At 41.4% G+C, this 8,063-nt stretch overlaps 1 long non-coding RNA gene across 1 annotated transcript; it reads left to right on the top strand.

Annotated features, from left to right (window-relative positions):
• Positions 1-1,049: 1,049 nt before the first annotated feature.
• LOC113406874 lies at positions 1,050-3,434 on the top strand. The gene is made up of 3 exons (XR_003369898.1): positions 1,050-1,304; positions 2,385-2,473; positions 3,029-3,434. It is a non-coding gene; the product is annotated as an uncharacterized LOC113406874 (long non-coding RNA).
• Positions 3,435-8,063: the final 4,629 nt, after the last annotated feature.

Below are 8,063 nucleotides of genomic sequence, written 5' to 3'. Positions count from 1 at the left end.
AAGAGAGAGAACATACAAGCAGAGGGAACGGTGCAACAGCAGTAAACGTCCTGTTAGTTCTGCATTTTTTGTTTGTTTGTTTATTTTAAATTCTTTAAGTGAGGCGGGATTAGCTAGATGGAAAGACTAGGGAAGAGACGGGGTTGGAGACTGGGAGGGAGATAAAAGGAGGAATTAGTGCAAACAGGCAATCAGCAAAGAGATCATGTTCAGAGTGAAAACTGGAGAACACACTGATAGCATCCTCTGTCCATCAGTCCTAGATTGAACTGCTTTCTACAGCTGCTGTGCTGGCTTCCTAACCTCCGAAGAGTAGACCGATGATATTCCCTCTTACAAGCCACATTGTACATCTACCTGTAGCGGGGTGGTTACCCCGCTCCTGCCCTGAAGGGCTTAAAACAGCCCTGGGGGAAGGTTGTGGCTGAGAGCGGCTAAGCTGGGCTGATTGGGAAGCAGCTGCAGCTTGGCCACACCCCAATCAGGCCTCAGATGGCCCTATATGAAAAGGCTGTGAGCCAGAGACCAAGCAGTCTCTCTTTGCCTTCAGAGAGAGAAGGGCCTGGCTGCAGGGAGCTAGAAACAGGGTACCTGAGTGGAGCAGGGCTGGGGAAAGGCAGAGGAGCTGGGGAGCTCCAGCCTGGAAAGCCCCAGGCCGTGGCCTAGTATAAGGCCAACAGGTACTGGGGGTTGCAGAGGACAGCCCAGGGGTAGGCCAAGGCAGCAGGTCCAAACCCTCCTTGTCAGTGATGAGTAGGCTGATACTGCAGTCTGCCCCAGGCATGGGGCTAGACGATGACTGGCAGTAGCCTTATACTGAGGTGAGGTGGGGATAGTGGGTGGGGGTTCCCCAGGGAGGGGAGACCCTAAGACTGAGGGGTTACTGCCAGGGGCCAGCACCCCAGGTAAAAGGGCACCGGGGTCCAGGGAGGGACACGGGGGCCAGAGGACAGGCGGATCACTGGCCTGCAGAGGGCGCTCCGGAGCTGGAACGAGCTAATTCCCGGAAGTCACCAGCAGGAGGTGCTGCAGGGTTGAGTCCACTCCTCTACACTACCCAACGCCAATAATTTTTTTTCATGCTACCATCACTAATATCTGCTTCAGTTTACATTATGAACTCTCACTTGTCTTGGGTTCCTAACATCTGTGTAAATGTAATCTCTGGATCTGCTTAACATAGGGTTCATGGAAGGAAATTCTGTCCCCATTGAAGTCACTGGGAGTTTTGCCTCTTACTTCAGGCTTTACATCCCATGTGTCCAGGCTTTGAGATCTGGAAGAGGAAGAATGGAGCTGACATGGTTTGTATTGTTCTCCTCTGTGTCTTTACACATCTGGAAGTGAGTGTTGTATTGCCTAGTTCTGAGCTCAGAGGGCCTCACTGTTTGCTCCACTCTTTGGCCATAATTTCAGTCATGTCTTTGGAGAGGAGGCTCTTTTGAAATAGCAGCCAACAATGTAAAATTTTAGTGCATATTTTTTTAACTTAGTACCTTAGTAAAAGCTGAAATGTGACAAAATTCTTAGAAGCACTGAGTTTCCCCCCATAAATCAACTGGGCAAAGAAGGCAGGAGGGAGGGAAACCACCGTGATATTTTGGCCAGACCACACTGGAGGTATAGTTGGAAAAATCTGGCATTTTGAAAGTTTAATATTTAATTTTAAAATGAAAGCTCTGAATAAGGTTCCGGTTGAAATGATTTCTTTCCTCCTAACTGGAAGATTTCCCTTTTATTACAAAATATGCTGTTATTTGGAGAAGTAGGGTTTTGAACAATTGTATGGGAAGACGACATATATAATTATATAAGATTATCCTAATGAAAGTTTGCAGCTGCACTGCAATGCTAATAGCATGCAGGAACCACTACGCTTTGAGTTGTTTTGGCAAAAGTTAAGAAACTTTATATATACATACTTTTTTTTTTTTTAAGTTAACCATAAAGCAAATCCAGATGGTCTCCTTTTGCACAGACAAGCAGTCTTTAAACTAGACATATAGCTATGGCACAGCTACGGCTTTTTTGATTTTTGCAGATTGAGACAGTCACATTCAAAAACAAATGGCCCAGTTCTACAAAATGCTGAGTGCCTTTGACACTCATTGAAGTCATCTAAAGCAGGCACAGTGATGCCTAGAATTTGTATGACAATACTGTACATGTATAAGGGCACGCTTTGATTATTTGTATGGAGGTATTGCCAATCAGAGGTCATTATGCTACATGCTATATATAGGTATAACAAAAAGACAGTCCCTGCTCTACATGACTTGCTGTCTAGATTGTCATTTGTTCCTTCTCTCCCCCATTGTAATCACTACCAAATAATTCATTTTTATTAAAAAAATATTCAGCCCTTTAGTTGTCTTCTTTAATAGGTTACTACTTTCAAAGGTTGATGAGAGAGAGAAAGGATTAAGGTTGGCACCAAGAAGGCCTCGCTGCTGAAGTCCTACAGTGCTCGCCTGTGAGTTGCGGTATACCTGGCATGCTACTGGCACCCTAGGGGGTTGGAGTACAGAGCAATCTCAATAATTACAATAGTCTAACACAGTGATAGAAATTTGTACAAAGATCTTTCTCTAAGGAGGGTCAAGTCATTATCCCAATGAGAAATAGGTAGCATGAGAGACATGATAGGTATATGCCTTTTATGAAGGTAGAAATCAAAATTGTGTTAAATCAGGAAAATGAAAATACTGACCAAGGCAAAGCAGGTGTGAATATCTTCCTTAAAAGACAATACATCTAGGTGTTTGTTGAAACATCATGTGTATATATACATTGTTAGATGCTTGTTAAATGTTTTGATCGGATATTTATTGGAAAGTTCTTCATTATGATCATGCTTTTAAGTGTAAATTAAAAACAAAACAAACAAACTCATAATATTCTAAAGGGGACATGAAATGAAAGGTCCTGCAAAAAAAAATAATTTTCTGAGCCACGCAGGAGGTGCATGCAAATTTCTGTTAGTTGAATGGCTCCTCAGAGATAAATAATTTGCATTCATTTCTTACAGATGGGACCTGACTGGCAAACAGTGCTTATAATCTTCGTATTGTTGAAACCTTGGACAAAAGTACTCACTCCCTCTCTTGTTACATGAGATACAATGTGGGTGAGATAATATCTTTTATTGGACAAGCTTCTCTTGTTACATTGCTTTTTTAGCCGGTCATGAGCCAAATGTTCTTGTATATTTCTATAGGTATTGTTTATCCAAGTAACATAACAGACAGAAAGCTGATATAGTTTTATGAGCTTCTTGTCAACTTCTGATATTATCGTAAAGGTATTTTATCTGTCCCACTCTATTTGGCCCTGGTGAGGCCTCAGTTGGAGTATGGTGTCCAATTCTGAATGCCATACTTTAAGAAAGATGTGGACAGATTGGAGAGAATCCAGAGGAGAGCAAGAAAAATGATAAAAGGGTTAGAAAACCTGACCTATGAGGAAATGTTTTTTAATGGGCATGTTTAATTTTGAGAAAAGAAGATTGGGGTGGGAGGTGGATACCTGATACCCCTTAATATATTTGAAGACCGTTGTTATAAAGAGAATGATGATCAGTTGTTCTTCATGTCCAGTGAAGGTAAGGCAAGAAGCAATGGGGTTAATCTGCAGCAAGGGAGATTTAGGTTAGATATTAGGAAAAACTTTCTAACTATAAGGGTAATTAAGCTGTGGAATAGCCTTCCAAGAGAGATTGTGGAATCACCATCATTGGAGGTTTTTAAGAGCAGATTCAACAAACACCTGTCAGGGATGGTCCAGGTTTATTAGGTCATGCCTCAGCGCACAGGACTGGACTTGATGACTTCTTGAGGTCCCTTCCAGCCCTACATTTCTGTGATTCTATGATTGTGGCTAGAGTGTCTAGGCTGTACATTGCATCTGTCTACAGCATACAGCAAGTAACCTAGTAACAATGGTTGCATTTGTAAGGCAGTACCTGGGCTTTGAGACAGAACAAGCTGTTGCTGGGGATTAAGAAGGCATCTCAAGGAAGAAAAGACCTTGCCTTTTAATAAGCTGAATTTATGGTATTCTCCCCCATTTGTTTGGTGGGGCCCCAAGTCTAGAGCCCTGAGAGAAGGACCATTTAGGGCTCCTCTTTTCCCCCCCTTCCTTCCCCCGGATGTTACCAGGCTTTGGGAGATTTGTCCTTACCTGGCGAATAGGGCATGGAATAGAGCAGACTGGCAAAAGAGGACTGCCTGTCACCTCCTCTTAACAAAGCATGTTAGGAACAGGAGGAGTGTGGTGGCCTTCATAATGCAGCCTTATCTATCTCTTAGTCAGTGTTTAGGAGGATAGCCCCAAAAGAGGATCTGCTTTGAATGGACCCTGAAAGGGGGGGACATTGACCAATGAATAAACTACTTCTATCAGGGTGCCCTGCATACCACTGACTGCTGCAAGCAATGAAGGGACCATAACAGTTGTGTCGCACTGTAAGTACAATACATGTTGTCGCCATTAGGATGAATTGCACTGCAAGTACAATACACGTTGTCGCCATTAGGATGACCTTATCCTTAACATACTAGAGCATGACACATAACACTGTGCTTAATCAATCCGCTGGAGGAGAAATTGGGAGATTGCCACAGTCTGTTTCCTCTCACTGTGCATGAGGGCAGGGAGGTTTTCATTTTGGAAACACAGGCCAATCTATTCCCTCAGCACAACGTAAATAAAAATAAGTTGATATTTTGCATGTAACTCTAATTTAAAAGTTTTGTCCAGGCATGCTGAGTGCACATTTCATGTCAAAGTAACCTCATGTGATGCGCTGAATGCCAAAACTGAGTCTAACACAAAGTAAATAGCCAGGAATTATATTGCTGTCGGTTATCCCTTCGGTACAGATTTCAGGCTCCTTGCCAGTGCATTATAAGGGAATGTGGAAATTCCCATTCTGGTCTATATAGTCCTGGGTCCTGCCATCAAAAGTGGTCAGTCCTAGGTACTTGAGAGGAAGGTACAAGAAATCCTGAAGTGTGAGTTTATAGGATAATCTGTCCCCAGGGGAAATGTCTACCTAATCCCCAACAACTGCAGGTGGCTTAAGACCAAAGCAAGGCCAATTATATTCCTTCCAAAACTATTTTAAATCACTTACTTTTTGTCTCTGGTTGGTCTTTGTTATCTCTATAAAATGTCCAATCCTTTCTTGGATACTGCTAAGCCTTAATGATATATTGTGACGGTGAGTTCCACAGGCTAACGGTGTGAAAAATAGTTTCTCTTATCAGGTTTGAATTTGCCACCTTTGCACTGAATATTCTATGCCCCTCCCCTCAGCTACTGCTCATATTGTAACTGGTCTGTGGTTCCATAATCTGCAGCAACACTGTCAGGCTGGGTCCTCTAACCAGCTCAGAATTAACAAAATATATGTAATGTAATAAAAGAAAACAGCAAAACAATGCATCAAAATTTACCAGGGACACTTTTGCATCTCGACAGTGTAATAGCTGCACTACGCTTGGGTGAGATCGCTTCTCACTCTGAGGGCTTGGCTACACTATAGAGCCTTTGCTGGTATAGCTATGCTGGCAGAGCCCCCTAGTGGAGATGCATAAGCCAATGGAAGGAATTCTTCTGCCAGCATAGCTATGCCTCCACCCTGAATGATATGTGCTAAGCCAACACTCTTCTGTTGCCGTAGTTGTCTATACCAGGGGTTTTGCTGGCATAGCTATGTCTGCTGGGATGGTGTGTGTGTGTTTTCCCCCCCACACTCCTAGTCAACATAGCTATGCTGGCAAAACTCTGTAGTGTAGGCTAAGCCTGAGTATAGACAGTTTCCTAAGGCTCTAAGACGAGAACATCTATACACCATAAATACTGGGTATAGAGTACAGCCTTGCATGGGGAAATACACAGTCCAGACTGAGCTGTTCCACTGTGAAGTAGAAATAGGATCTGTACTGTGAAAGATGGCACAGCTGTCTTAATAGTTAGCATCCAAATACATTTGGTTCTGAATTTTAGTGGTGGTGACCCACAAAACACATACTCTGCAAAGAAATCAGGAAAAGCTAAAAAATGCCTCAGGGCTTTGAAGTAATAATTATCATCCTCCGACATAAGAACGGGAGATCCTCTCAACTCCATCCACTACTGAGGAATGAATGAGTTTGGTTGGCGCGTACATCAAAGGTCTTTCCTAGTAATTTGCTTAAGAGATTAAAAATGAAATCTGAGGGAATTATTAAAGAAGAGCAAGCTGACTTTTTTTTTTTGGAGGGAAATAAGAACAATTAAGCATCTATTCTGTCTGAAAGTGATTACTGAAAAGCTTTGTGACAACCTTCAGCAAACAGCAATTGCATCTTAGTTTCGGTGATATCAAATAAAGCATTTGAGTCATTGAGGCCTGACTAGATCTGTTTATTACCAGGGATGGGTGACTTTGGTTGAGATACAAATGAGCTAGATAATGCTTTTCCTTTGCAGAATGGAAATCTCTAAGACACTGCATTGCTAGACCATGAAATGCATCACGCATCTTAGCTTACAGAAATATTTTATGAAAAAAACTAAAGACAAATAGTGTTAGGTTTGTTACTGCACTTCTTCCACTCAAATATGCTTTTACAGGGATTGATCAAGAGAGTGGGAAGCCATTTGGGTGGGAGCTAGTGTGGCCTACTGATCATTGCATAGTCCAGTGTGTCAACTTCTAGATTCTGTTCTTATCTCTGCCACTCTCTCTTACTGATATTGTGGAAGTAATTTAATCTGTCTGCGTACCCATCTGATTGCATCATTTTACCCATCTGTAATATTGGTATAATATTGAGTGATCTTACAGGAGCATTGTGAGTCTTAATATTTGTAATTTACATAGAGTTCTTTAAATGAAAGGCTTTCTACTTGTAAAATTATTACCACCATTACCATTTTATTGTTACCTTTATAAACGATGAGTTACCAGAGAGCAAGAAAGAAAACAATCAATATCAAAACTAGCATCATTATGTAGCAACTGAAATAAAATGTGCTGAATAGATTTTTGGAAAAATGCAGATGTTTTGTTGCATTAATGGAAGAGCAATGATACATCTGAAGGATATTCCTGAAATCCTTAAGTAGTAATGTGTTCGTTTGGAAGGGTTGCAAAGGCTGCTTGAGAGACTGGCCTGCTTCACAAAGGTGAAGATTTTAACATTGCATAAGAATGATAGAGCATTGTACAGTGCATAAGTGTAGTTGATTGATTATACCTGGGAGGCAGACAGTCACATTCACTATTCTTGTACCTCTGTCTCTCAATGGTATATAATAATACTAAATGAACTATATCTGATCTCTCCGCTCTAGTCTATAATGTATCCATAAAGAGACTTTACCAATTTGAACTTGAAAATGACAGCAGGATTATTTTTGTTCTGTATTTCAACAACGGTAAGGAGTTTGCTTATCTGGGGGAGGATTTGCAGAGTGAGGTGTGAGAATTATTTATGACATAACCAATTGTGCACTAGAAGGAACATGTATCAATTTGACTAGGGGGAGGTGGGCTGGGGGGGCGAAGAAGATTGTCCAGTTTGTGATTCATATTTAGAGGAAATCTCATAATATTTCATAGATTTTTAAGGCCAGAAGGGACCATTATTATCATCTAGACCAGTGATTGTCAACCAGGGTACGTGTACCACTGGGGGTATGCAGAGGTCTTCCAGGGGGTACATCAACTCACCCGGATATTTGCCTAATTTTACAACAGGCTACAGAAAAAGCACTAGTGAAGTCAGTACAAACTAAAATTTCATACAGACAATCACTTTATATTGCTCTATATACTGTACACTGAAATGTAAGTACAATATCTATATTCCAGTTGGTTTATTTTATAATTATATAGTAAAAAGGATAGCAATATTTCAGTACTAGTGTGCTGTGACACTTTTTGTATTTTTAAGTCTGATTTTGTAAACAAGTAGTTTTTAAGTGAGGTGAAACTTGGGGGTACGCAAGGCAAATCAAACTCCTGAAACGGGGACAGTAGTCTGAAAAGGTTGAGAACCAACCGATCTAGACTG

Source organism: Terrapene carolina, unplaced genomic scaffold, assembly GCF_002925995.2.
Source record: "Terrapene carolina triunguis isolate 2854851 unplaced genomic scaffold, T_m_triunguis-2.0 Scaffold147, whole genome shotgun sequence".
NCBI classification, from domain to species: Eukaryota; Metazoa; Chordata; order Testudines; family Emydidae; genus Terrapene; species Terrapene triunguis.
Note: the sequence above shows the minus strand (reverse complement) of the source record. Positions and strands in the feature narration are given on the sequence as shown.